The sequence below is a fragment of the Callospermophilus lateralis genome, chromosome 13 (genome assembly GCF_048772815.1).
Source record: "Callospermophilus lateralis isolate mCalLat2 chromosome 13, mCalLat2.hap1, whole genome shotgun sequence".
NCBI classification, from domain to species: Eukaryota; Metazoa; Chordata; class Mammalia; order Rodentia; family Sciuridae; genus Callospermophilus; species Callospermophilus lateralis.
In genome coordinates this window covers 49,062,414-49,069,473 of record NC_135317.1, presented here as the reverse complement: position 1 = coordinate 49,069,473, position 7,060 = coordinate 49,062,414, and positions in this window count along the sequence as shown.

The window sequence follows — 7,060 nt, the reverse complement described above, 5'->3', positions numbered from 1 at the left end:
TTTCCAATAAACATATGTCGTGTTTATTAAATTAAAATATGTTGCAGTCTTTTTGTTTTATTTTTCATGTAAGATCAGCCAGTATTAGTGGTAAATAGAGGATTTTTGATCATGATGCTTTTTATAATTAAACTAAGTTGGCTGAAGGAAATTTTATTGGAAATTTGCATGATGTTTTAAAAATTTTTATACTTCTATAACTTCCAAATTTAAAAGGGTTTTATTGATTTTTGATAGATAATTAAGAGAATAATTAAAAGTCCTTTATATTAATTGAAAAAATTCAAGAAACATGCAAAGTTAAGATCCCAATCTGGGCACATAGTACATTGGTTCAGCTCATGAGATCTTGAGTTCAGTCTCCAGCACCAATAAGTAATAAAGTTGAGGCTGTTTTGTTGTGGTGGTGTTTTTTTGTTTTTAACAGTACTGAATATCAAATCCAGGGCCTTGCACGACATCACTTTTGTTAAAAAAGTAAACTCAACAGTTGTGTATCAGTGTGCAGTGTGTGTGTACATGCATACCACATGTGCGTACATACATAGAAAAGAAGTCTAGAAGGCTAAAGACCAAATATTGTAGCTTTGATAGAGAGAAATATGGGGAGGGTTTTTTATCTTTCTTTGTTAAAATTTGTTAATTTTTCCCCCTCCAACAAACATCTTTTTCTTCTGAAATTAAAATATTAATATCACCTTTTTGATATCTCATCTTAATATATCCTTCAAGTCAGTCAGTGCATCTTTTGCATATTTTATGGCTTAGGCATACAATAGAAAAGGACAGGAATACCACTGCTTCTGTCTTGACTTGTCACTTTGCATGGTTTATTTTCCCTCCAGACATGTCAACTTTCTAATTGTTATCAATAAGTATTCTGACGCATTATGAAATACTTTCAAATTTCCTTGAACCTCAGGTGATAATTTTTTATTCTGAATTTGTGAAAGATATGCCAACTAAATTTTCTAATGGGTTTAAAAAAAAATTTAAGGTGAAAATAGCTTTAACTTTTCTCTCTGTAAAAATGTATTGATATGTATTTATTACAAAATTAATATTAAAAACTAGAACGCAAAGCATCTTGTATTCCACCACCCATGAATTTCCCACTTATATCTGCTTTGTCATGTATATTTAAATACTTGAATACTTGTCAGCAAAAGTTTATGTCTAATTAAAGTGTTACCTGTTTGCATGTCTGATGTCTGGAGGAGAGAACCAACTATAAAAATGAAATGACTAACTATAATGGTGAAGTTGTTGGGAGCTGTTGTGATATGAGCTGCTATAATCCATAGCATAACCCTAGACTGGGTGGCCTATGCACAGCAGAAAATTATTTCTCACATTCTGGAGTATGGAAGTCTGAGATTAGGGTGCTGGCATCTTCGGGTTCTGGGAAGGTTTCTTTTTTGGTTGCAAACCACTGACATCTCATACCCAAACATGAAGGACAGAAGGCAAGAGAATTCCCACGGTCTCTTATAATGCTAACCCCATTCATGAGGACTCTAGTCAGCATGACCAAAACACCTCTCAAAGGCCTGCTTCCTAATGCCAACACATATGGGTCTGGATTTCAACATTTGATTTTGAGATAGGGAACACAAATGTTCACTCCATAAAAGAAGGCCACAAAATGTTCCATTATGAGCTGTCAGCTTTTACATATGTAAGAATTCCTAATAAAGTAACAGAGAACAAAACAAGTTCTACAGACATCTAAAATGACAATGAGTTACCATGGTAACATTTACACACTGCATATACTATGATTTACTTGCTTTAATAATCTCATTTAAAATTTTGATCTTGCCATAGCTTCATAATATGTAGAGAGTAATATGGGGAATGTTATTTGTTTTCTAGATCTGGTATCGATTTAACGAATTATTCAATGTCTCATAGTAAATAAATGGTGAATTTTGAATTAATATTCACACACTGATATTTTAAACTTAATTTTTCTTGACTACTATTTTAAGTATATTAAATGCATTACTTTGCTTAAATTCACATTTTTAATCCATTGTTCATTGTACTGTTTTAATCTGATCTCAGATCATTTACTAATTTGAAAGAGTATGGATCACCTGAAATCATGTTTTAAAGTGGTTTTTATGAAAAAGAAATTGGGATAGCAAGGTAATTTGGCACTTTTCTCTTGAAGACATCGGTATGTGACTCTCAGTTGCTTTTGATTTCCTTCTCTATTCCTTTATAGCTGGGATTTACGAAGAGTTTCAAACATTTTGGTCCCAGAACTTTTACACTTAAATGTTTTTGAGATCAGGCATATTGTGGCTTGCACATATAGTCCCAGCTACTTGGGTGACTGAGAGGGAGAACCGCTTGTGGCCCCGAGTTTGGGACCAGCCTGGGCAATATAGAAAGACCTCATCTCAAAAAAATAAATAAAAAAATAAAATTTACTGAGATTCTGAGTTTTTTAACTTTTATTTATAATACACCGAGAGATATGGAAAAAGATTTTATAAACATATACATATGTATAGTTACATAACTATATACACTTATCTGCCATATAGAAATTTAAACCCATTGTTTAAATAAAAACGTCAACTCTTGCCTGGGTGATGGCAGCACACCTGTGATTCTTACCACTCAAGAGACTGAGACCAGAGGATCTCAAGTTCATGGCCAGCCACAGCAACTTAGACCCTGGGGTTGTATGTAGTAAAGAGCCCCTAGGTTCGATTCATAGTAGCCCCTGCCTTCCTTAACTGCTAACATGAATAATAGTTTAATGAAAAATACCTGTCTAAAAAGTAGTGGCAACAGTGATGGTCTATATTTTTTCAAATCTCTTTATTTAATGTCTGGTTTAATAGAAGATAGCTATAATCTGATATCTGCTTTCTTCCATCAGTATTTTGCAAATTCCAATTTGTGTAAATTCTGGAAAACTCCACTGTATACTTATGAGAGAAGGAAAATAAACAAGTCAGATAACATGTTGGTATTATTATGAAAACAGTCATGTGTCACTCTGACACATGACTGTTTTCATAATGTCACATTCTCAGAAATTCTTTGGCAATTTTATCATTGTGTGAACATCATAGAGTACTTACACAAATGAAGATGGTTACAATGTCAATAAGTTAAAACAATCACACAGGCAGGCTGGGGTTGTGGCTTAGTGATAGAGTGCTTGTCTAGCATGTGTGACACACTGGATTAGATTCTCAGCATTTTGTAAACAAAGGTCATTGACAACTAAAAAAATATATTAAAAAAATCACACAGAACCAACATTGTGTCTGTGGTTTATTGTTATGTGGCGGTGATTATTTTTGAGCTCTTGAGTCTCCTGGATCTTCCTACCATACCTTTAAAAATGGTTTTACTAGATAGTAGACACAGTGGTGAATATTAAAAGAGAAAATACCTACTCTGTCCTGGAATTAAGAAGATTCAGGACTAGGGAAACAAAACTTGATTTACAAAATAATACAATATATTCATTCTGTATTTTTTTTGGTGTTGGATATGGAACAAGGGCTTCACACTTACTAGGCAATTTGTTGTACCTCTAGAGTACACCCCCAACCTAATTCTGTAAATTTTTACTAAAATTTATAAAGAACAAATAAAAAATACAGACAAGATAATTACAGATTTTGATAAGTGCTCTTAAGTATCTAAAGAAGAGATGAAATGCTATGTCAAATAGGGTGAACATAGGAGGCCTTTCTGGAGAAGTGACTGAAACCCAAGTGATAAGATAGCCATGTGAAGAAGGGGAGAAAAGTATACCTTAAACTAGAAAGTAATTTTGGGATGACTTAAATTATTTATTTACTTGTTTATTATCTGCCCCTCCCACTAGGAAACAGGCTCCATAAAGACCGTGTTTACCTTTTTTTTTAATATTTATTTTTTAGTTTTAGGTAGACACAATATTTTACATTTATGTGGTGCTGAGGATCGAACCCAGTGCCCCATGCATGCTAGGCAAGCATGCTACCACTGAGTCACAACCCCAGCCCCAGTGTTTATCTTTTATGTCCACTGCTACATTCCCAGAACCAAGCAGGTGCATAGAACAGGAGATGCACAAAGAAAGATTTTTGAGAGAGAATTTTTTAATATTTATTTATTTCAAGAGAGAGAGAGGATTTTTTTTAATATTTATTTTTTAGTATTCGGCGGACACAATATCTTTGTTTTGTATGTGGTGCTGAGGATCAATCCCGGGCTGCACAAGCGCGCTACCACTTGAGCCACATCTCCAGCCCATCCCCAGCCCACACAAAGATTTCTGAATGAGTGTGTATGTGTGTAAAGGGGTGTCCCAGAGAAACTAAGGGGAGAGTGGAACAAAGTAAGGTTAGAGAACCAGTTCCAATCACAGGAAGCCCTGAGGCCACCGGTAGGTTTGAGTTTTATTCTAGTTGTATTGGGAAGTCTGTAAAGTAAGAAAGGGCTGTTCTACTTTGTTTCAGATCACTTTCACTGGATGTAAAGTGGATTGGGAGGGGAGCATAGTGGAACTGAAGCCAGTTTGGCTTTTAGAGGACTTCTGCTCAGGACTTCTGTGGAGATAGCATTGACTCAACCAGCTAATAGGATTATAGACACTTCCTGACTTATGATGGTTCTAATGACAAGTTTTCACCTTTACAATAGTGTGAAAGTGATACTTATTCAGTAGAAACCCTATCCTACTTCAAATTTCGAATTTTGATCTTTTTCTAAGCTAGTGATAGGTATATAATACTTTTCAGGACTCTGGCAACAGCGGGACCTAACAGCTCCCAGTGAGCCACAAGATCATGAGCGTAAATTACCGTGTACTGTGTTGCTAAATCATGGTGTTTGGTAGGTTAAGTGTATTGAATGCATTTTTTACTTAATACGTTTTCAATATAAATGGGTTTATTGAGCTATATAACCTGATCATAAGTCAAGGTACAACTGTGATTTGGAGAGTGAGGAGGGAGTGAATCAAGATGACACCTAGATTCTCTTAACAATACCTGAATAACAGTGGTGCCAATGAATTGCTATGAGAAAGCCTGTGGAGCCTGGAGTAAAAATAATGAGCTATGGCAGTAAAAATAATTTCAAATGGAATGTATTCAATTTGAAATTTATGTCACACCTGAGTGGACATGACCATTAAGCATTGTGGATATTCAAGTCTGGAAGTGAGGGCAGAGCTCAGCGCTAGAGACCAAAAGTTGGGAATCTGAAGCATAAAAATGATGTTTCAACCAGCCAGTGTAAGATTTCTATGTCACCATTAAGAGAAATGTGGTCCCACAGCCAAGTCCTGGGAGTGCCTAATGTTTGGGTTGGGTAGAGGAAGGCTAGCTGAAAAGGGGACAGCAGAGAATTCTGTGGAAAAAAGGAGGACTAAGAAAGAGGTTGAATAGTGATGCATACTCATGGTCTGCTATGAGATCACAGGAGGGGCACTGAGAACAACTGGGGAGGGCAGAGGGAAAGAAGGCCTTGGGAAGGAGAGGAGGCTTCATCCAAGTCTTAGAGGGTCTATAGAAGTATCTAGAAAAGTCCTTGTATGGGGCTTATAGGGCCTTTTATTCCTTCTTACCAAGGTAATGAGATACTCATACAAAACAGTTAAATAGCCAGGCATGGTGCTGTTTGTCTGTAATCCCATGGGCTCTGGAAGTTTAGGCAGGAGGATCCTGAGTTCAGAGCCAGCCCCAGCAACAGCAAGGTGCTAAGCAACTTAGTGACAACTTGTCTCTACATAAAATAAAAAATAATGCTGGGAATGCGGCTCAGTGGTCAAGTACCCCTGAGTTCAATCCCTGGTACCGAAAAAAAAAAAAAAAGGAAAAGGAAGAAGAAAAACAGTTAAATTTGTAAAAATGAGCAATTAAACCAAATCAATTCATCAGGATATTATATTTTGTTATCTTTCCCTACACTTTTTTGGTACAAAGTTGAAAAGGCTGAATGTTTTCTCTGATATGTGGATGCTAATTCACAATAAGTAGTGGTGGTGAAGGTACTTTGGATTAGACAGAGGGGAGTGAAAGAAGGGAAGGGGATATGGGGTAGGTATAATAGTAGAATAAATAGGACATTATTATCCTATGTGCATGTATGATTACACGACCCGTGTAACTCTACATCATGTACAACCAGAAGAATGAGAAGTTATATTCCCTTTATGTATGTTGTATCAAAATGCATCTGTCATGAATAACTAGAACAAAAAAAAATTTTAAACATTAATATTAAAAACAATAAACATCTTCTCAGGTGGCTAAGCACCTGAGAAGTATTTCATAATAGAATGAGCATGTCTTTAGTGTTCTTCATTTATTTCCATTTTTTAAATATCACGTTTTGAAAACTAATTTTTCACATGGATCTTTAAAAATCCTTGGTAGCTGTCAGATGGCTGTCTGCGAATTTTTCTCTTCTAAGATTTTTGCTTTATTTAGAATAATCACTATGGGTGCGGTGTGAAGAATGGATAGGATCAGGGTAGGAATGGGGTAGAGGGTGTGGGACCAGTTTGGAGTTCCTGGAGTCATCCTGCAGTCTTGCTACCATAGTGTGGCACACCCAGGCTCCCCCAGCAGCATCAGATAGAGCTTGACAGAAATGCAGCAGCTCAGGTCCCATTCCAGACCTACTGAATTTGAATTTGCATTAAAACCAACCTCCTCAGATGATTCATATGTGAGCAGATCTGATCAAATCAGGTGTTCAAAATGTGCTGCACATTAGAATCATCTAGGGAACTTTCAAATAGATGCACACTGCCCTGGCCTCGTGCTACACTAATTAATCAGAATCTCTGCGAGTGGACTAAGCAGACAAAACCTCTCCTGATGATCCTAACATGCGACCAATTTTGAGACCTCGTGCTCCTGCAGGAAGGAAGGAAATGGGCTCAGATGTGTTAAGTACCGACGTGAGCCTTCTTCCCACCGTAAAGTTGCGCTGCACGTTCCGGACGTGTACCGTGCACGCAGTGCCTATATAAAGTGCCTCAAAAGCGCGGCGTGGGAAGGGCTGGCGGGTGTGTTCCCCAACCTAGGAACTA